Here is a 23,483-nt window from a genome sequence, read left to right on the forward strand (position 1 = left end):
CTTCAGGATTCAAATAATATAAATAAACATTCCCCAGCCAACAATTCTAGATCCAAGTTGTTTGGTTTTCAGTCATCAAAATATATGACATTGAGGCTGGGGAGATGGCTCAGGGATTAAAGATGTTTGCTTGCAAAAGCCTGCCTGCCTGGGTCTGACCCCCCCAGTACCCATATAAAGCCAAATGCGCAAAGTGGCACATGCATCTGGAATTCATTTTCAGAAGTGAGGGACCTTGGCGCATGCATACTCACACTCACACCCTCTCCAAATAAATGCATAAAATATTTTTAAAATATGACTTTTGTATCTGCACTGTGTTTGAAATACACAGCACTTTTCCATGGGTAAGTAAGAGGGTTTAGAATTGCTCTGAAAGACCTAAATCATCGTCAGAATTATACTGCCTTCCCAAAGGAAGTTCCTGACTTGACTCAGAAAGAAACTTCTTAGACGGAGGTACTGGGCTGTATACTATTGCTGCAACTTCCTGTTAGTTTATAACTATTTCAAAATAATTCATTTTAAAGATATATTTTGTCCTGAAGTTCTTGATGAGTTACGTTCAGTCTAATAGTACAGGACTAAAAATGAACCTGTAATCAAGAAGGAGAGCCATGTGAATTCTGTGACAAGCAGAGCTCCCAGGAGGGCTCACATGATCTTGCTCTGTAACTCTTTTGTGACATAAAATGTCTGGGAGACTAGGAACTTTTAAAACTTTTTGAAGGCTTGGGTGAATCCACATAAGTCCTTAGAATCTCAGCTAATATTTAAAAATATTATTTATTTCTTTGACAGAGAAAGAAGGGGGAGAGAGAGACAGAATGTAAATGGGCACGCTAGGGCCTCCAGCCATTGCAAACAAAGTCCAGATTAGTGTGCCCCCTTGTGCATCTGGCTAACGTGGGTCCTGGGGAATCAAACCTTAGTTCTTTGGCTTTGTAGGCAAACGCCTAAACCACTAAGCCATCCCCCAGCCCTCAGCTAATTTTTTTTGAGTGGGGTGTGTGTGTGTGCGTGTGTAAATATCTATTCATATGTGTATATGTGTGCATGTGGAGGCCAGAGACTGATGCTGTGTGTCTTCCTTAATTATCTTATTGATTTAGTTAGGGATTGCCATTGAATCCAGAGTTCAACAATTCAGCTAGTGTAGCTAGTCAGCAAGTGCTTTATCCACCGAGACATAGCCCCAGCCCTTCACTTGCTAAATTTTACTAAATCAACACAAGACAACAAGGGTATAAGCAAAACTACTGTCACTCCTTCATCTACTAAAGTTTTGAGCAGTAAACTCTGATAAAAATCACAAGCTCTGAAGCTGGGCTGCATGGGTAGAGTCCCAGATTTTCAATTTCCCCAACAATCTGACCCTGGACACGCTGATTTACTTCTTAATGCTGTCATTACCCTGTAAACTGGGGAGGGAGCACCATATTTGTTAAAAGGTAGGTTGAGTATTAGAAGCTTGTTCAAGGCCAACATCACAACTTTGAGGAAAGGTTGGGAGGCTAGAGATCATTACACCTCAAACATTACCCTACCCTTACCTATATTTTTTCTTCTTTTCCCTTGTGAATCAATGCAGGGAATCTCAATTCCAGCCATTAAACACACATAGAGGCAATAGGGAAGTAAGCAATCTGGATTCCAGACAGGAGGCCATGAAGAAAACCAAGACCCTTCTTCAACTCCATTTTCCTCATCTATATTAGCAGAGGTGGGGCTACAATATAGATGATCTCTAGGGCCCCTTCTAAATCATGAAGTTTTATTATTGTGAATGTGGTGCCTGGATTGAAAAGAGCTCTTTACTCAGTATAAAATGATTCCCAATTCACACTTCTATAGCATCAATGTTGCCTAGGATACAAAGTGCATGTGTTGGCTCTGAACCTGAGACAGGAGGGCTCTGTTCTTAGGCAAACCACAAATGGGATTTGTAGTGCAAATGAATCTCCACTGGTACTTATGAATGTGGACTTGGCACTCTGAAGGAGTTGCAAATGAAATAGCAAAGGCTACATTTGTTTCCCCACAACCTGGTGACCTTAGGAAATAAGGCTGTTAGGTACCATCTCTTGCTTCCCTGGCCTCAGCAGTGAGATACCGCAGGCCTCCCACAGGGCAACACTTTCTTCTCTAATTGCATGACGCTCTGTGGGAAGCACCATTCCTATATACTCACAAGCTCCACCCATGTCTCTTAGCCCTCCCTGCACTTTGTAGCCAACCAGAGGTGTTTCATAGACTTCTTTTGGGAGTCAAGGGTCCCTAGCAGTCCAATGATATTTAGTTTGGCCCAGGAAATGAGAAAAGCAAGTTTCACTTTTATAACAACTTATACCTCTTAAAGTAAATATATCTTATCTAGGCTAATCCTAGACTTAAAGGTTTAAGAAGAAATGTGATCTCCACTGAATGTCCTATGATCTACATAAGGACAGAAGTCATGCCTATGCTATTTTCTGTTTAATCTTTACAACCCACAGTAGTGACTGGTCCCTGATATCCACTTGCTCAATTAGTGAATGAAATTCCAAATAGTTAAAGAACTATATAAAGTCATACAGTTAGTTAAAGGCTTCAGGATCACCAGTCTCTAGGTTCTCTGCCCTTCCTATCACTTCATCAGTTCGCCCTGACTCAGGCAGCTAATACAGACGAAATTATTGTTTCTGCAGTGACATTCAGAAGAGGCCTGGCAATACGGCATCTGAGAGTGTCCAACAAGTAGCAATGTAGGATAACTCTTTCAACTCCTTTCATTCTGAGCATGTGAAGACTCCATACTAAGAGAAAACACAGCCTTCCTTCCCTGTGCCCTGGTGTGAATCCTGTCTACCACGAGAACATTCTTCACGGCCTGTTCTCTTCCTTTCCATGCTAATTCCTACGAAGAAATCAATCTGCCTCCTGAATCCCCTTTTCCTTCAATTGCCACCAAATCCAGGCTCACCTTCATCATAGTTCAGCAACTGTTACAGTTCTTATTTTTTCAATGTCTCTGTCGCTCCACATCCTACAAAGGTGCTGGAGGCAGTATCTTTTAAGTACATAAATGATTTTCCAAAAGAGTGGTTGGTATAATGGACTTAACAGGTTTTTTTGAATGAATTGTACCTTGCCAAGAAAGGAATTTAAAAAATATCCAAAGAGTACTTTTTCCCAATGATCAAAAAGGGCTACTGACATGCCTCCCCACCATCACCAGTTAAGAACACAGACACACACCAACAGAGCAAATTGTGCCCTATCATGTGTGAACCAGCTTTTCTTATAGTCACAGATTTGGCCATAGGAAGATTTTGGATGTCACAGATTTTTTCTCAAACTCTAGGAAGGGCAAATGCAAATGCCTAGGACCTGGGGCTCCAAATTCTATCCTATTCACAGGAAAGTTCTTAGGGGTGGCTGGGTGATGGAGTAGAAGAGAGTGTGGCTATAAATCTGTGAACAGCTGAGCAACGGTAAAAAGAAAAAAATACATTGAGAGAAATTAGCCTAATTACCTACAGAAAGAAAAGTGGAGTTTTTTTTTTTTTTTTCATTTCCTACCTTATTATAGAGTCACAGCTCTTTGATGTGAAAAGAAAGAATTATAAGGCTAGGGGAGGCATGGGTGTGGAGTCCTTTGTATGAAGGTGATAGGGACAAAATGGGGGTTTATTTAGAGCAGGCAAAGAGCTCCAGCAGGTCCTGAGTGGAAAAAAGACAAAGAGGGCCTGGAATGCAGGTGGCTTCATGAGTGGCTACGGCGATACCAAGCTAGGTAGAGAAGAAGAATTGCTTCATGTTGGCCATGTAGAAGGTCCCAAACAGTACTCAGATGAGTGGACACTCATGAACAGAGATTACCTTTAACCCATGGATTATCTTTAACTCAGTCCAGTAGAAGAGACTGGGCTGAAGTGCTCTAATCAGAATTTCTAGGCCCTAACCTCTTCCTGGATGCATCTGTTACATCCCCTCAGCTTACTATGTCGTTTACTCGCATCCAAGGTGCCCAAGGCAGAAGAAACAGTCTCTGTGAAGGAGAATGATCCCATACAGCAGAGAGCCACCTGCACGTGTTAGGCTTGTAGGGGGCCCAGCACCCTCCATCTCACTTTGTTGGAGGTAAGGTGAGGGCACATCTCTGCTTACTACCTCACCAATGCTTTTTAAAGGGACAAGTGAGAACATGTGAGCAAAAATACTTTTTCAGCTGCAAAGGTGCTATCTCTGAGGAGAGGAAGTATTATTATCATTATTGTTGCTTTATTTAGTCATTCTGCATCAGCCCAGTAGACCAACATGGCTGAGCTCAAATAAACAGGAATATCCATACTGCCACAGAAGCAGCAATGCTGCAAGTCCCCAGCCTTGCTGGAAAGTTCTACAACAAGGGCATCCTAACCATGCACCTTATAAGAACTATCGACAGTTTAATAACTTCCCCTTCCCTCTGGTCTCTTTTTTAAATGCTCTATCCTCTTCTCCAGTGGATTACCTTTGATGGGTAGCCTTCTCCATCTGCTTGCCTGACTTTCTGACTAGACTATAAATTCCAAGAAGGTATGCTCTACCATGTTTCAGTAGAGTTAAGTTCACAGAACAATGCCTGAAATCTTTCCTCTTGATGGCTCCCCTGCTATTTACCTAACATCATTCTCATTTTGTTTTCTTGTGACTCACCTGAACTCTGTGTATATGTAGATGAAGGAAATAAAGACAGTTACAATCATCACAAGCCAGGGCTGAGTGCTCACATAGCTTTTCAAATTGTGGTAGGTAGGAAAGCACCCACTAAGAGGTGGGGCAATTGTTCCAAACATGCATAAAGAGGCTTACTCTGGTCAGTCACAAAGTGAAAGAGTAGAGATGAGGTCCACTAGGTACCCATATCTGAAGATTTGGTTAATTCATCAGGAAAAGTGAATGAAGAAAGGGGATTGAAAGCAGGAAGAAGGCGTGCTCATTTTTAAAAGAAACACTGTTTTATTTTTAGCTTAATTTTATTACTTTAAGACATGAATACTACCTACATTTCAGCTTCTGTTCCAATGATCTAGCAGGTAACTATGACAAAGGCAAATAAGCAAAACTTTCTATGGAAAAAAGACACATGCGGGCTGGAGAGATGGCTTAGCGGTTAAGCGCTTGCCTGTGAAGCCTAAGGACCCTGGTTCAAGGCTCGATTCACCAGGACCCACGTTAGCCAGATGCACAAGAGGGCACATGCATCTGGAGTTCATTTGCAGTGGCTGGAGGCCCTGGTGCGCCCATTCTCTCTCTCTCTCTCTCTCTCTCTCTCCCTCGCCCTTGCCCTCTCCCTCTCTCTCTCTCTCTCTGTCTGTCTCTCTTTGTCTGTTGCTCTCAAATAAATAAATAAAAATAACAAAAAAAAATAAATAAAAAAAAAGACACATGCTAGAGGTCAGAGAAAGGGTGCTCTGAATACCTTGGAGACAAATGAAAGTCAAGATCTCTCTGGGATACCCACCCCCTCCCAAGTCTTTCCAGGTTAAGAATGGCTCCCTTTGGAACCTTTTCTTTGAAGCAATTGGTCCACAGGTTCAATATGAGGGGGAAGCACACAGCACAGTTCTGGAAAGCTTGTCTACTTTTTCACCTTTCTGTTTTCACCACCCAACAAAAGCAGAGGGCTAGAGAGATCACATAGTGGTGAAGATACTTGCCTGTGAAGCCTAAGGACCCATGTTCAACTCCCCAGAACCTACATAAACCAGATGCACAAGGTGATGCACACGCACAAGGTCAAGTATGCACACAAGGTAGTGCATCTGAAGTTCGACTGCAGTGGCTAGAGGCTCTGGGAAACCAATCCTCTCTCTCTCTCTCTCTCTCTCATGAGGCACACACCTTTAATCCCAGCACTCAAGAGGCAGAGGTAGGAGAACTGCCATGAGTTTGAGGCCACCCTGAAACTATGAAATGAATTCCAGGTCAGCATGGGCTAGAGAGAGACTCTACTTTGAAAAAAAAAATTAACAAATAAATTTTTTAAAAAGCACAATAGAAAGTGCTTGTCCTGCCTTCACCCCTGTGCAACAAAGTTGTAAACAGTACAACTGCAGAAAACTCCTGCAAAGAGTCACTGGATGACAGCCCATCTTCAGTCCATTACCTGAGGAAAATATCACCAAAGAACCTCATGAGGAAGCAGGTTTCACTGTAAAAATATTTTGACTCCACCTGTAATTAGCTATGCGACCTTGGAAATACATCTCCACCTTGCCCTGCTGAAAGCATACAATTGGACATATTGAAAATAGTAATTTTAAGAGCCGGGCCTGGTGGCGCACGCCTTTAATTCCAGCAGTCGGGAGGCAGAGGTAGGAGGCTCACCATGAGTTCAAGGCCATCCTGAGACTACATAGTGAATTCCAGGTCAGCCTGAGCTAGAATGAGACCCTACTTCAAAAGAATAAATAAATAAAAATAGAAAATAGTAATTTTAAGGGTTATAGACTTCATATATGGAAAACCTTCACAATTGTGCAAACGCTGGCAATTACTACAGCTCTGCTGGATTCTCAGTGTTGCTCCACCTCCTGTTGAAAATATTTGAAGACCACCTCTGATGTTTTCACTGTTGCTTTTTTTCCCCCTATATTTCAGATTTTCTCTTAAATATACTTTAAACATATTTTTAAGTTTATTTGAGAGAGCAAGAGAGAGAGAAAGAGGCAGACAGAGTGAGAAAGGGAGAGGGAGAGAGAGAGAATGGGTGAATCAGGGTCTCCAACCACTGCAAAGAACTCCAGATGCATGTGCCACCTTGTGCATCTGGCTTACATGTGTCCTGGGGAATTGAACCAAGGTCCTTTGGCTTTGCAGGCAAATGCCTTAACCGCTAAGCCATCTCTCCAGACCTTTGAATACACTTTTGAAGGCAGGATCAAAAAAAATTGTAGAGATACTCTGGTTTCTCTTCAGATCGCATAAATCTTTCGCCTTTTACTAAAGATTTCCGTGGAGAGGAACAACTCTGAGTCTTAAACCAATTTTTTGAGGCCTTGTGTTGGCAAGGCTAGAAAAGGAAAAAGAAAAAGAAGAAGAAAAAAAAATTGTAGAAGTTTCCTTTTTCCTAGCATCAGTAATAGGTGAAACATCTACGTCAACCAGTCAGCAATCTGATGGGATTCTCATGAACTGTCAGCAATTTTGTGGTATAATTGTACCAAAAATATTTAGCCATCCTATTTGAGATGCACCACAAACTTAGGCCCACCTTGTCAATCTTAACAGAAAAGGGCAATGATACAGGTGACAGGTGATGGAAAGTTCTAGGACCTGGTTCCTTGGGGAGGATTAGCAGGGCAGACAAAAGAATAGAAGCCAATTAGGAGAGCCAGGGCTGAATTCCTCATTGTAAGGAGGAGGATTAGGTATGTGGAGGACCTCTCCCTCAAGCACTCTGGGAACAGGGGTGGAGGTGAATACTCAATGCCTCACGGTTGCTGGTGTCCCATTGTCTCGATTCATAGCTGTTCAATGGGCTTCAAAGTTACAACCTGGCCATTTATAAACAATCTCCAAATGGTTTAATCCTCTCTCCATTTACAAGTGGGTATCTTACTCTTCCTATGAATATGGCTGTGACTGAGTAAAAGAACATGGTAGAAGGGTTTCTGTGCCAGTTCTGGGTCCAAGACTTAATAATGGGTATCACCTACTTTTATGTCTTCTGATGTGTGTTGTGGGAACCCAGCCACCAAAGCATAAGGAAGCCTAAGCTGCTGTGGCCTTCATGAAGAGGCCCATGTGGAGAAGAACACAGGCACTAGGTGGGCTCTCAGCAGATGAGCCATTTCAGATCTTTCAGCCTCAGCTGGACTACCTAGGAGAAACTATTATGGAGCAGAGATGAGTCTCTTCTAAGGTCTACACAAACTGTAGGCTCATGAGCTAAATAAATGACTATGGTAGTTTCAAATACTAGGCTTTGGTATGATTTTTAGTGTGGCTATATAAATGATATCTGCACTCCATGTCTGGTGGTGTGGGAACCCTCTTATACATCTCAAAGCATCTTCATGTTCCGTAGAAGGTTGAAGTTGGCTGTTGGAGTTGACAGAGTGGCACCTCCCTTGCCAAAACCTTCAATTTTCTGTGTTTCAAATAGGAAGAAACTTGTCCCCATGTCTTGTCAAAAAAAAAAAAAATCATGTTACTTGTCAGCAATGTTGTTAGATGTTAATTCGAGGGAAGTATAATTTACATTGGTAAAAGTACCTTTTAAAAAATATATAACTGGGCTGGGGAGATGGCTTAGTGGTTAAGCGCTTGCCTATGAAGCCTGAGGACCTCAGTTTGAGGCTCAATTCCCCAGGACCCACATTAGCCAGATGCACAAGGGGGTGCATGCGTCTGGAGTTGTTTGCAGTGGCTGGAGGCCCTGGAGCATCTATTCTCTCTCTGCCTCTTTATCTCTCTGTCGCACTCAAATAAATAAGAATAAGCAACAAAAAAGTTTTTAAAAATGTATAACTACTCAGGTCAAATGGGATGAAATAAACACACTGCACATGGCAGGATAATAGCACAGCCATCTTAGAAAACAGCCTGGTCATGTGTACCATGGCTCCCCTATCTACTCCCCAACCTGTGAATAGCTTCTGATAATTCATCCTAAGTAAATATCCTAATGTATGAAGAGTAAAAATATACAAGAAGATATTTATATTTAATAGTTAAACTGGAGACAACTTATATTTATAAACATAAAAAGGTAGTTAAAAATAAAAGTATATTATATTGTCACATGGAGTATTATGTAACTATTAAAGTTTTTAAAAAACTAGAGGTTGGAGATATGGCTTATTGCCTAAAGGCACTTGCTTGCAAGACCGCTAGCCCAAATCCATCTTTCTCAGTGCCCAATGAAAGTCAAATATGAAGTGGTACATGTGTCTGTAAATCCCAACCAGCCTATAGCAATGGGAGGCTGAGCCAGAAAAAATCCTGAAACTTGCAAACAGGGGCAAGAAAGACTCTCACGAAGAAACACCCTGATGATGTCTTCTGACTGCCCCATGCACTCCATGGCAAGCACACACCTGTAAACACAAACACGCAGCATATAATACAATATACATTCACACACAAGCAAATCACAAAATTAAGATAAAAACTGAAAATATTAACTTATAAATATCAATAATACTCAGTGTATATAAAATATTAAGTAAGAAAAATCAGAATATAAAATCATTTTCTGAATGTAATCCAGGCTGGCATTAATTTTTAAGGGTTATTTATTAATTTGAGAGAGGGAAGGGAGAAGGAGAGCAAAGGAAAGAGGGAGATAACTGGCACACAAGGGCCTCCTGCCATTGCAAACAAACTCCAGATGTATGTGTAATTTTGCATCTGGCTTTATGTGGGTACTGGGAAATCAAACCCAGGCCATCAGGTAAAGAAAGCAACTTTAACCACTGAATACTGAGCAATCTCTCTAGCCCCTATTTTTTTAAAATATTTTATTTATTTGAGAAACAGACAGAGAAAGGGAATGGGTGTGCCAGGGCCTGTAGCCACTGCAAACAAACTCCAGACACATGCACCACCATGTACATCTGGCTTATGCGGGTTCTTGGGAATCAAACCTGGGTCTTTTGGCTTCCCAGGCAAGTGCCTTAACCACTAAGGCATCCTCCAGCCCTAGTCCCTGTTTTTCTGTTTTGTTTTGAGGCAGGATCTCACTCTAGCTTAGACAGACCTGAAATTCCCTATGTAATCCAGGCTGGCTTTGAACTCATGGTCATCTTTCTATCTCAGCATCCCAAATTCTAGGATTATAAATCATGAGCCACATACCCAGCTATAAATTGCTTTCTGATCATAACTTTGTAGAAACAAATGTGTATATATAGACAAGTACCAGAAAGTAATAAACACAAAAGAAGTTATTTTTCAGTCTTTTTCTCATTTAAAAAACTATACTTTGTAATTATTTTAGCAATTTTTTTTAAAAAAAGGTCCAAGCAAGGTGTAGTAGCTCGTGCCTTTAATCCCAGCTCCTGGAGGTTGCATCAAAACTGCTACAGATTGACAGGTAACAATAGAGACTTCTAGGCCCAGCGCTCCAGAGTGAGACTCTGTCAACAAAAAACTAAAATAAATAAACAAGCACATAGATGGATAAATGAAATGAAAAAAATAAACTTGAAAGAAAGGACAGGAGATATTCCACTAAGTAAATTTTAAAAGTTACCTTCCAGTCATAGACCCTACTATTGTTTGGCTAAATGGATAAATTGTGTCCATCAAATTGCACTGTAAAGATCTATGTTTATGTCTATAGATTAGCACTGCTCTTATCTTTGGTCAGAGAAGCTTCTTTATGCAGATGGTGGTGGCTACTGGAGAGACTCAAAACAAGTCAAAGTGCTAAGAATAAATGACTGTTGGGTGCTCAGCACTAAATAAGACACCTCTGGCATGCCCTCCAAGGCCCACAGAACACTGCGGAGATGGGCAGAGTAGAATAAATGTGAGGGTCAGAGGATGGGGAGGAGTGCTTTGGAACACTGTCCTCCAGACAAGAAAGCCATCCTTGCATTCATGACCTCACAGCGACTATCACTGCCTACACAAGGCCTGCTTATTAAAGGGACCAGATTCCATCATGGATAGTTAAGAAAGGCAAAAAGACTTCACTTTCCACTAAAATAAACTTAGCAATTCTTGGTGAATAGCTGTTATCTATTGAACAAACCAAGAATTAATTAATGCTTGAATCCTCTAGGACATTTATGCAAGATGTAACTTATGTTAGATGGTATCTTGCTAGGGAAAAAGTGTTCTATCATTTTCTATGCTATGTTTATATTGTAGGCATGCAGTATGAAAATGAAGTTAATTTAGAAGTCTCACTTAAATTAGCATAATACATTGTTGGCTGTACTCTTCTTTCCTTCCTACCACTTACTTTATCCTAAGCTTCCAAACATAAACTGCTAAAAAGAAAAATCTACAATATTTTCTATATTCAGAATGAACTTTAATTCAGTTTTTATAAAGATCCATGCCAATTTAAAATCACCGCTACTTTCTTGCTGCCAGGAATAAGGGCTGTCTTTTGCATTAAAAATTAAGAATTACGATCACAGAGTGAAAAGAAAACCTCTTAGATTTCTCAGTGGCCAAATGTATAGCCGAAAAAAAAAAAAAAAAAGCTAATTATGTATTTAGATACCTAAAGCCAAAATCACTGTTAACCCATGGGTAATCTCGGTATTAAGATTTCCTTTCTGTTCTCTCAAATTCTGCACAGGGATGTGGCGATGAAGGCCTGGGTCTTTCATAGGACAAGCTTCTGGACAAAGTACAGAGTGTGGTGGCAGGAAGAAAGGGTGTCTTCTTTGCCAAATACTTGCTCTCCACTTGGGTCTTCATGCTGTACTCACTATTTTGACCCAAGCTGAGCCCACAGGCCACATGCACCCCTGGATGTCTATGTATGTGGCCCTCCACATTTGTATACAACAACAGGGAACAACATCAGAAGGTTGGACATCCTGCTATGACAAAACATCAAAACATTTTTTATAACTGTTTTCATAAACTCACTCACAGATACAGTGGCACTGTTTCCATTTATTTTGTAGATATGTGGTTGCTGGAATGTTGAATCCATTTCAGAATCTGGTCACAGTGAGCTAGTTTTCTTAGTCATAAAATAATTATTACAGCAGAGCAGGGTGACCCATAATTCTGTCTTTAGTTGTTGTTAGAACAGCAAGTCACATTTGAGCTATTTCGGGGCTCCTCTCCTACTTACCCCACTCAATGCTAATACAAATGTAAGTGCATTCTTTAGACCACATAGCTTCTTAAAGCATGGATCCTAGCCTGGCATGGTGGTTCATGGCATGAATCCCAGCACTCAGGCAGCGGGACTGCAATGAGTTTGGGGTTACCCTGAGACTATACAGTGAATTGCAGGTCAGCCTGGGCTAGAATGAGATCCTACCTTAAAACAAAAGCACACACACAAAAAAAAGAAAGGAAAAAAAAAAACAAAACTCAACATGGATCCTGACTCCATATGGGTCACCTAAGTGATTTTGGGAGGATTAGGAAATCTGATAATAGTAAAAGGTTTCTGAACACACAATCGCTAATAATGAATTCAAAAGTCAAACTGTCCTGTGCATACCATCACAAACCACAATGCTATTAAATGCTGCCTGAAACATTGTGGTTCAAATTTAAGAACTGTGTGTTGTACAGTGTTTTATTATACAGATTTTTTTTTTTGCTCTTAGAAAAACCTAATGATTTAATCACAGAAAACAAAAGATTTTAACCATTTCCCAACTGTCAGTAACATTTTGTATTTAGATTGTATTGTATCAGGATGTTTGACTTAAAAAATCTCTATCTGAATCACTGGCTGAAATTTTATTAAAAGTATCTTCACATGAATTTTAACTTGGGATTATAGAAGAGACTTTCCAATACTTTCTGAAATGGCCCTGCACATATTTCTGCCATTTTGTACCATGTATGTAAGTGGTGGTCTCACCTTTAACAGTCATAAAATCAAAATGCTGATGAACTCTGAAGATGTACTATGGCCTGAAGTATTAAACATTCAGCTAAGATTTAATTCTCATGTCACAATAAATAAGCATATCCACTCACTGGTGTGTAAAGTTGCTTTTGTCTTTCATAAATGGCAGAATTATTTGTATGCCAAAGAACTGCCTTAAAATAAATTTTTTATGATTTATTACCAATAAACATTTGATTGGTATTCCAATTTTTATATATTTATATACTCAGAATCTAGAAAAAATTTCTCAGGAAAAAGCATTAGGGATTAAGCTGGGCAGATGGTTCACATCAGTTGTCCCATCACTTGAGAGGGAGAGGGAAAAGAAGGAAAGAGAGAGGAAAGAAGGGGAGGGGAGGGGAGGGGGGAAAGGGGAAGGGGGAGGGGTAGGGAAGGGGGAAGGGGAGGGGGAGGGGGGAAGGGAAGGGAAGGGAAGGGAAGGGAAGGGAAGGGAAGGGAAGGGAAGGGAAGGGAAGGGAAGGGAAGGGAAGGGAAGGGAAGGGAAGGGAAGGGAAGGGAAGGGAAGGGAAGGGAAGGGAAGGGAAGGGAAGGGAAGGGAAAAGAAAGAAAATTCGCATAAAATGCAAACAAAAAGGTAAAGCCTCAGGAAGTGAAAAAAATGTAGTGTCTCTTGAACCAAGAGGTAAACTCCCTTTTGGTTTCCCAGCTTCTAAGCTAAGCACCTCACTGCTGAACAATCAAAACAGGCAGACATTCAGATACTCTCTCCCAAAATAAAATGAAATTAAATTAAAAATCAATAAATAAGCTGTCACATGCCTATAATCATAGCACTTGAAGTTGAGACAGGAGGACTGAGTTTCATGACAGTGTGAACTGCATCATGAGATACTGTCTCAGTAAAGAAACTTAAAAATTCTTGGCTGGAGAGACAGCACAGTAGTTAAAGGCACTTTCTTACAAAGCCTGATGAACCAGGCTTGGTTCTCTAGTACCTACGTAAACATACATGCACAAAAATGAAACATGCATCTGGAGATCTCTTGCAGGGGCAAGAGGCTCTTGCATGAACATTCTCTCTAACAATATATATATATAATATATAATATATGATATGTTATAATATAATAATATATATATGTTGTGTGTGTGTATATATAAAATAATTAAAATAACGTATACAAGACCTTCAAACCAGAAAACTTTTTCAAGGCCCAGTGACATACTTATAGCTCTTAAAAGTGCAAGTATCATTCCTTCTTTCTCCCGGTCTCCATTTTTTAGGTTGTTTAAAAGAATCTACATTAACACCTATGTAATGGTGTCAAAGTAAAAACTGCTTAGATCATAAGTATAAAAACCTATAGCACTATCACCTTGATCTTAGGCCTAAATTAGAGTTGTGTGGCTCTTGAAACTGCAGAAAACTCCCCATCTCTCTGCTGAAACAGGTTATCTACCTGCTTGCCAAGTGGAGTGACCTCTCACAGATGTAAATATGTTGCTGAGTGACCAAAGAGGCTGTGATCATCAACTTCTTTTGTGATCTTAAACTTGCTCAAGCAAAAGGTGGTTTCATGTAGAACTGACAATGCCTCTAAAATTGCTTGCTAAACCTCAGGTAAGTTAGTTTTGTTTGAAAAAGTGATCTCAAATCATTTCTTGTTATTTGTTTTGAGACAAGGTCTCACTCTGTAGCCCAGACTGGCCTGGAACTCTCTTCCATGTAGCCCAGAATGGTCTCCATTTAGCAACAGCCTTAGCCTTCTGGCTGCTGAAAAACTTCACCTTCATGAAAAGAAATGTAAGTGTTTATATGGGCTGGGAAGATAGCTCAGAGCACTTGAGGGCCTCGAAAGGCTTGAGACTGCCCAAGTTCAACTCCCCAGAATCCCCATAAAAAGCTAAGTATGGGTTGAAGAGATGTCTCAGCAGTTTGAAGTGCTTGCTTGCAAAGACTGATGGCCTGTGGTCAATTCCCCAGTACTTATGTAAAGCCAGATTCACAAAGTGGCCCATGTACCTAGAGTTTGCAGTAACAGGAGATGCCCATATTCACACTCTCTCTTTCTCTGCCTGTCTCTCTGAATTAAATAACTAAATAAATAATACATAAATAAACTATTCTTTTAAAGTTATGTGTGGCTTCTCAAGTCTGTAACCCCAGTCTGGGGTGGGGTGAGGGAACAGCAGTGGAGAATGGAGAATTGCTGGGGCTTACTGACCAATAATAGCATCTCTTGGTTGAGAGGGAAAAAATCTCTCTCAAGGAAGTACATTGATGAGCAATAGAGAAGGACCTCCTAAGTTACCCTTTGGTAAACACATGGTAATATGCACACACATGTGCATACACCACACATATTCTGCAAATTGGTACACAAGCCCCCCATGAGCATGCACACACAAGAGCAGGCACACACACAACCTTAGTTAATCTAGAAATTCCCTCACAAACAAACATGTGCAGACGTTTGTCTCTTAGGTGATTACAGAACCTCTCAAGCTGTCAATCAATATTAACAACCATAGGACTACACTAATACCCTTTCTAACTGTTAACATGGATGTGTAACACTATGGAGGTTATGCTAAGAGCTTGCATTCAGGTTGTATCACATGATGAATGTTGTTTTGATTGGTTAGTGCTCATGCCATAGCCCTGCTTGCAGTTAGAAAATTCTCAGGATGCCAATATTTGTATGTAAGTTTTAAAGTCTTGGATATGGATTTTTTTAAGTATGGCAAAAGTACAGGAGTGAGTTAAGTCTCCTTTGGGAAATTAGCATGAAATCTATAGAGAGGAAAGGACAGATCTAAATGAAATGAGCAGAATAATGCCACAGTCAATCAATTTGATTTTATGTTGCAGATCCAACAAGTAGCATGGAGGCCTCTGCCAGAAGCTGAAGGTTCCAGGAATGGTACAACTTTCTCACTAGCTATACAAATATGTTTTTTTAAAGAGAGACTGAGAGCAGGGGAGAGAGAGAATTGGTGCACTACGGTCTCAGCCACTGCAATTGAACTCCAGATTGTTGCACCACCTAATGGGCATGTGCAATCTTGTGCAACCTCACTTTTGTGTGTCTGGCTTACATAGTATCTGGAAAGAGATCAAACATGGGTCCTTAGGCTTCTCAGGCAAGCACCTTAACTGCTAAACCATCTCTCCAGCCCCACATATGCTTTTTTAAAGAAGAAATCCATGCACAAAGTCTTGACACCTTTCATATGTCAATACTTCATGTAATGCCAGGCATCTCTGATATGAAAGTGACAGGAATAACAGCAAAACTACTATAATTTGTTGAGTTGCTATGTCAGGTTCTATGCTAAATTCTGGGCATCTATTTCCTCTAGAAGACCTCTTAGCCTGGCCCCCTGTGCTCTCTCTCTCTTTTTCTCTACGAAAGAAATATAGCAACCATTTTGTTACTTCATTTTCTCGCTCTCTCTCTCTCTCTCTCTCTCTCTGTGTGTGTGTGTGTGTGTGTGTGTGTGTGTGTGTGTGTGTGTGTACGCATGCATGTGTGGATGGGTACACAGCCCAGAAGACAATCACAGGTAACATACATCAGGTGCCATCCACCTGTTTGTGAGACAGCATCTCTCATTGGCCTATAGCTTGCCCCTTACAGTGTTTCCATGAGGCAGAAGCATCCAAATTTACCAGAGAAGAAAACAAGGCTCCCCCTAGAAAGTTAGTAGCCAAGTCAGAACTTGAACTTGGGACACTGTCTTCATGGGAATAAGACTTGGGAAGGAAAATAGTACAGGCTGAGAATGCCTCAGGTAACAGCTACATACTGTCTCCTTTGAGAAAGAAGCCTTTGTCTTGATAAAGTCAAAATGATGTCTTACCTTGGTGAACAGAAATGCAACCATAAAACACTGAAGATAGAAATTCAGATATTGAAAATCAAGACAGTTAATTTTTATAGCTTAATGCAAAGGCAGATCAGCTGTACAAAGAAAATAAGGGAGGAGCCTCCTCACCCAGATTTTATGGTGCCATAGACCTGATTTAGTGTTTTACTATTTGTTCCAGGAAAAGAGGTTAAACAGTGCAAAGGGGAAGGAGATTCAGTTCAACTGATTTCTATTCAGGAAGCTTTCAATTCATTCTATTAAGTGACAAGAAAATGCAAAGAATGATGACCTTTTCTAGTAGAGAAAGGATTGGTCCTATGGTTCTATGTCACACAGGCAACTTCAACCTCAGAGCTCCAGAGGTTAAGGGCTTCTTTTAAAAAGAACATTTTTTTTTAATTTATGAGAGAGGGCAAGCCAGAGCCTCTTGCCAAACCAACTCCACACCCATGTTGTGCATCTGGCTTTACAGAGGTGCCAGGAAACTGAACCCAGGCACCTTTAAGTGCTGAGCCATCTCTCCAGCCTAGAGCTTCTTTTTTTTTTTTTTTTTAAGTAGGAGCATGAGAAAATGTGTATTTGTAGTTAAGAAATGTTGGAGAATTAAGTTAGCATTTTTGTCACTACCTATCAACAAATAAAAGCACCCTTAGAATGATGCTTTTATTTACCATGATACTTTCATGTCAGTCTGGTAGGAGAATCTCATTTCTCACTTCACATAAGCTACAAAAGAAAGAGCATGAGAAAGCAGACTCGTATATTTATTCTGTCCACCTTTTGGTAGCAATTTCCTCCAATGTCACATTGCTTATATTTTTAACTGCTTACTTAAGTGCCATTTCTGTTTCATAAATTTATGAAATAATGAGGAAAATTATTTCTGGACAAAATCAAACTTTTCTAGTTTGTGTGTTCCTACAAATACACTGCTGTGGTTTGCAATGTACACACACAGTATACCTATGTGGCACTGAAGAGAAACATGTGCTTTGCAATCAGATGTTCCTGCGCCCAGAGGTAGGCCGATCTCCTTTGTCCGTGACAGTGCTGGTGGTCCCATTCCCCTGGCCAAGACTGCTTTAGACAAGCTCTGAACAGATTACACGGCCCTGTCCAACAAGACCGAAAAGTCTGCCACTAAGACAGCTGTCCTGATCTCGTGCAGTCTCACCTGGAATGCTACAGTCCTACAGTGAACATGTAAACAGCTGCCTAAGGGAAAGGCCACCAGGCTGGGAATGGTACAAAGACCATGGAGGGCACCTAGGCTTTGATGGCTTTATTTAATTAGTTGAAGAATTGACCTTGAAGCCACCATATCCCAGGACTTCTAATGAGGTCATAATTATTTAAGTAGTGTTGAATTGGACTCTATTATTTTCATTTCCAAACATCTTAATACTAGAAAAGCCACCATGCCTGAACACCTTAGTGGGTTCTAATAATGGCAAGGACCAATCCCTCTGAATTACAGTTAACTCATTTTATATCTCTTTGAGAATATTTTTTCCATCTCACAGAAAAAGAAAACAAGACTCAGAGAAACTAGTGATACACCCAATTTCTCACATCCATTAAGAAAACAGGGCATATCTTCAAGAGAAATACAGTACTCCACAGTATTTTCTGTAGTTACCTATGGTCTGAAAATATCAACTAGTAAACACCTGAAACAAACAACCATTCATTAAGTTTTAAGTCCAGAATCATTCTGAGTAGCAGGAGGAAATTTTATCATCCCATGCACTCCTGTTCCACCCCACCTGGGATATGAACCATCCCTTTGTCCAGAGGCTCTATACTGTAAATGCCATCACCCACTGGACATGTAATTATGTTGTAGTGACCTGACAGATGGCTATGGTACCATGGTGCTTATGTTCATGAAACCCTTTTTATACTTGACTAAGTAATGTCCCCAAAGTACAAGAGTGAGGGTTATAATCCAGATATGCCTAAGAGAAGCCATAACTTGCTACATTAAAATGGAATGATGTAAGTAAATTAAGATATCTTGAGAGCTCAAATTCTCATAACCTTAGTAATGTTAGCACTGCTATAATGGTCATAATGGTCTATTCTTTTAAAAATATTTTTATTTATTTTCAAACAAAGAGAGCTAGAGAGAAGAGGGACAGAGAATGGGCATACCAGAGCCTCCAGCCACTACAAATACCAGTTGCATGTGCCTCTTTGTGCATATGACTTTATGTGGGTACTGGGGAATTGAACCCAGGTCATTAGGCTTTGTAGGCAAGTGCCTTAACCACTGAGCCATCTCCAGGCTCAAGGGTCTATTCTGTTATTAGTTAATGTTAATCTCTTACTGTGCCTAATTTGTAAATTAACTTTGTCATCAATATTTCTGAATAGAGAAAGGCACAGTATGTAAAGGGTTCAATACTCAGGTTTCAGGCATCAACTGGGGATCTGGAATGAATTTCCTATGAATAATAAAGGACTACAATTTTCAGCGAAAGATAGAAAATTTGTTTTTGAGTGGCTAACACCCTTCTCTTTCAGAAAATATTCTGTAAGTGAATACAGGCCTTCTTTTACTTCTTTGCTTTTTTCTTCTTCCTCTTCCTCCCCATCCTCCTCCTTCCTGACTTTGGATGCAAGGTTGCACATTTCTATACCACCAACAAAAATGGCCACAACCACTATGCTAAGGATAGCTCTGAGTTCTGGAGCTCATCAGCCTACTTTGTTGAATGGGGAATGGTGGTTCAGGGATGTAAGTGAATGTTACAGAGAAACTGTACAACAGTCCAACCCCGAGAGTGGACTGAGATGCAATTACTGTTAACTGAAGATAGTATCATCTATTTCTGAAAATGGAGTCTAAAAACTATAGTAACAGTAATGAAGTTCAAGTTATCCCAAAAGAAAAGAACAACCTGTAGCAAAATGTAAATGGCAATAAATAAATCTGAGAGGTTTTACTATCTGTCTCTTTATACAGGCAACTCTATCCTCTTTCCATCCACATTCACAAAATGATTTGTGGCTTTTAAAATCATCAGTATATTTGAACCTACTACCTATATAGTTAAAATATGTGCATAGATAGTGATTAAACAAGCTTGGAGGTTATGTAGACTCTCTGTTAATCACCCCAACCTCACTCTGTTCTAAGGAGACTGTGAGAACCAGTAAGGGCAGTGCCTGTCCACACACTTCCAGCTCTGCCCTCTTACTAAGTTTTCAAAGTCTTCTGACACTTTTTTAAATGACAGCATATAGATTGAACCTCAAAATTATGTTGCCCTTAGATATGTTAAGAGAGAAAAGTGTGTGTGGGGGGAAGCAAGTAAGGGAGAGGCCCCTGATAACTGTCTATTATTCTTTGGAGATCTACCCAACAAAGACATCTGATTTAATGCTGGACCTCTGGGACATCAAGCTTCCCAGTGGGAGGCCATCTAGGCCAGCAGTGAGGGAGCGTGTTGCGACAGTCTTACCTGAGGAAGCCCGTCCAGTTGGCCAAGAGACAGTACCAAGCCAGCAAGTATATGGACAGTTGCCTTTGTCATCCTTCTTTAGTCATACTCGCTGAATTGATCATGCTTTCCTACATACAGATCTTAGATTTCAAACTGATGCTTGTCTCCAAAATGCACCTTGTTTATTCTGTCTGTTTGATCAGAAAATACACATTGGCTCCAGGATCCCTACAAATTCAGTTACTCTAGTAAATAATATCCACCCTCAGGAAAAAAAAAAGTAGAATTCTTGGTATAGAGTTCAACATAAAAATCAATTTAAGAAATGTGTGCATTGCTACTAATTCTGATGATCATATTTTAAAGCCCCTAGCTGATTATCTTAAAAGGAATGAACCACTTATGTCCTATGATTTTTATATTTTTCCCCACTGATTAAATTGAGGAGGATTGTGTGAGTGATTGAGATCATGGATTTTGAAGTCAGACCTGGGCATCAATTCTGATTCTGCTTCTGCATGCTCCCAGCACGTTCTCAGACATGGTAAGCAGGTAACATTTCCTCCATTCAGAAATGTTTGCACCTAGCTTCCTGAAACCCGTGAATAGACATCTTATGCGACAAGAGGTAGATTAAGTTAAGGATCCTTAAACTTAGGAAATTCTGGATACTCTCAGTGGGCCCAAAGAAATCCGAAAGATCCTAAAACCATGGAAGAAGAGGCAAAAGAGTTAAGGGTGCAACTCTGCAAACAAAAATTAGAGGCTGTGAAGGAGAAAGGATAGTAACTGGGGAGGTGAGGACATCCTGGAGAAGCCAGGAAAGGCAGAGAGATTCTTCCCTGAGCCAACACCCATTTCAGACCCCACAACCCTGACCTTAGACCATCGATGACACCCATTTCAGATCCCGCAATCCTGATTTAGCCCACTGACACCCATTTCAGATCCAGCAACCCTGATTTAGCCCACTGACACCCATTTCAGATCCCACAACCAGGGCTTAGCCCACTGACACCCATTTCAGATTCAGCAACCCTGACCTTAGCCCACTGACACCCATTTCAGATCCAGCAACCCTGACCTTAGACCACTGACACCATTTCAGATCCAGCAACCCTGACTTAGCCCACTGACACCCATTTCAGATCCAGCAACCCTGACTTAGACCACTAACACCCATTTCAGAGTGTAAAGTAATAAACTAAATTATGTCAGGTTAGTGACCTGTGGTAATCGACTCCTTGAGATTTTGTATCCCTTCAAAATGGGAATAAAATAACTAGGTGCCCCCTCCAGGCTGCTAGGAGCCTGAGACAATGTAAATAAACAGGGCTTGGCATAGATCAAGATCGCAATGTTCAGTCATTCTGCATATTTTATCACAGGGTATAAATTTATAGCTTTCTGATTTCAATAAGCAGTGATTTCATAAAGTCTATTTCATTGTCATATGACACCTGGTTTTACAAAGCACCATCATGTACACTGTCTTACTCGATGCCCATGACAATTGCATGGGGCAGCAGAACACCCACAAGTAAGGAAGCTGGTCTGTGGGCCTAAGGATGGAGAAGTGGGTACCTGCTGCCAAGTGCAGCATGCTCCTGACCTCACTAGTAGGATATAAAGACAGACGCATATGGAACATGGAATCAGAATACTCAACAACAACGATGCAGCCAAATGATGATGGAGTGGCTCACTGCAGACCAGACACTTCCAAAATGGTCTTAGCCAGTGGACTTTCTGCCAGGACCTGCCTACAGCCCCTCTCTCCAAGCACATCCCAACACTTCCTTTTATGCATCTAGTCAACGGTGCAATGCAAATGGGAAAACTCCCGTTCTGATGGCAGCAGGTGATCACGTTCTCTACCTAGAAGCATACAGTTTGATGACTCTTATCTCAGCTTATTATTAAATCAAAGCTGCTGATGGGGATTCTGGCCTTGGTCTCTGTTTTTAAAATGATACATGCCAGTGAGCAGAAATGAACAAGTACCCTTTTTCTTTCAGAATTCTGCACATTATGGATTTTTGTAAGACTCCATCTTTGATCAAATGTTATTCCTGTATCTACTCTTCCACGAGTTGGCTGAGATGTCTTAGGTGTGGCGTCATTCTCTCTTTGCTGCAAGCAGCTTTGGTGGACCTAGTGGCCAGCCTGTGCCAGTACCTTGGAGACGTCACGTTATGCCAGGCACTGGGTCTAACCAGACATCAGTGGGTATGTAGGCACACTGCTAATTGAGAAGCTCTGGATATTTGGGGGAATGTTTTCTCAAGGGGTGGGGCAGGGACAAGGAGTGTTAGCTGGGGTCCTTGTTAACAATGCAGCCTTCGGGGCTCCACCCCAAACTCAGAGTTAGGGTTCTGGGGACCTGCACCTTAACTCTGTCTGATACTGCTGAGTTTTAAACTCAGCCTCTAAACTACCCATATCACTGCCTTGTCCCTGTTGGCTGAATGTGAGGCAGTGTATGCGTGAGGGTGGCAGGCTGCTGGGCAGCAGATTTCCAGACCTGTATGCTAGCTGACGCACAAAAATACAGTCACCTGTGAACAGAAGCATAGGGTAGGAGCCAGAAGCCAAGGCTCTGGAGCTAGGATTCATTTATTTTTACCTAACAGACAGTGGTGCATTTAAAACCTAACTGCATGCCAAGCACTATTATAAGTGCTTTTCAAATATTAATTCTTCTATGTCTCACAGCAACCTTCAGAGGTGGGCACTACAATCATGGTCCTTCTTTTATAAAGTGAAAGTGAGGTTCAGAGAGGTTAAGTAACTTGCTCAAGATCACACAGCTTAACTATCACATGGCCAGGCTCACCTTCCTCCAAAACTTGGCTGAGTACATATCTCAACCACATATTACACACCGTTGATGGGACCCTGCTCCTTATTTCCACTATTTGTAAATTTTTATTTGTTTTTTGAGAAACAAAGAGAAGCAGGTAGACAGATAAGTAAGTAGGCAGGCAGGCAGACAGACAGACAGACAGACAGATAGATAGATAGATGCATGCATGCATACATACACAGACAGACAGACAGACAGACAGACAGACAGACAGACAGAGAGAATGTGCATGCTACAGCCTCTAGTCACTGCAAAAGAACTTCAGACTCATATACCACATTGTTCATGTGGCTAATGTGGGTCCTGTCTAATCGAACCTTGGTCCTTTGGCTTTGCAGACAAGTTCCTTAACCACTAAGCAATCTCTCCAGCCCTCCTTCCACTACTGACTGACTGCTTGGCCCTGGGAAAACTACATACCCATCCATACTTTAGTTTCCTGATGTATAAAATGAGTATATTAATAGTGGCCAACTTAAAGAATATTAATGGAGTGATTAATATATTTATTTAAGTATCAAGCACATAGTAAGGACTCAATTATGTTGGCTATTAGCTAATAGCTTTACATTCTTAGGGGTGGCATGAGGATTAAATGAGACAACATACTTAAAGTGCGAGGCACAGCGCCAAGGCACGGAGAGGCGATCAGTGCATGCTAGCTGTTATTATCAGCCCAGCTTAGCCAGGCCAGTTTATTTTAGCTCTGTCTGTAGACAACTGTGCTCTGTCTGGGAAGGCAGCTTTGTCCTTCACTTCAACA

General features: G+C 40.9%; 1 protein-coding gene and 1 non-coding gene across 16 annotated transcripts in view; one reads left to right on the forward strand and one right to left on the reverse strand.

Moving 5' to 3' along the window:
- Sema6d (semaphorin 6D) overlaps positions 1-23,483 on the reverse strand; it is a 736,415-nt gene that overhangs the window by 25,330 nt on the left and 687,602 nt on the right. Inside the window, exon 1 of one of the 15 annotated variants that reach the window (XM_045155783.1) lies at positions 6,158-6,169. The exons of the other annotated variants lie outside the window; for them this stretch is intronic. The gene's annotated coding sequence lies outside the window, so the exon portion shown is untranslated. Of the gene's footprint in view, positions 1-6,157; positions 6,170-23,483 lie in introns of those variants that run through there. 15 annotated transcript variants of the gene reach the window in all.
- LOC123463028 lies at positions 6,926-7,041 on the forward strand. Its single transcript, XR_006638641.1, has one exon. It is a non-coding gene; the product is annotated as a U5 spliceosomal RNA (small nuclear RNA).

The sequence above is a fragment of the Jaculus jaculus genome, chromosome 8 (assembly GCF_020740685.1).
Source record: "Jaculus jaculus isolate mJacJac1 chromosome 8, mJacJac1.mat.Y.cur, whole genome shotgun sequence".
NCBI classification, from domain to species: Eukaryota; Metazoa; Chordata; class Mammalia; order Rodentia; family Dipodidae; genus Jaculus; species Jaculus jaculus.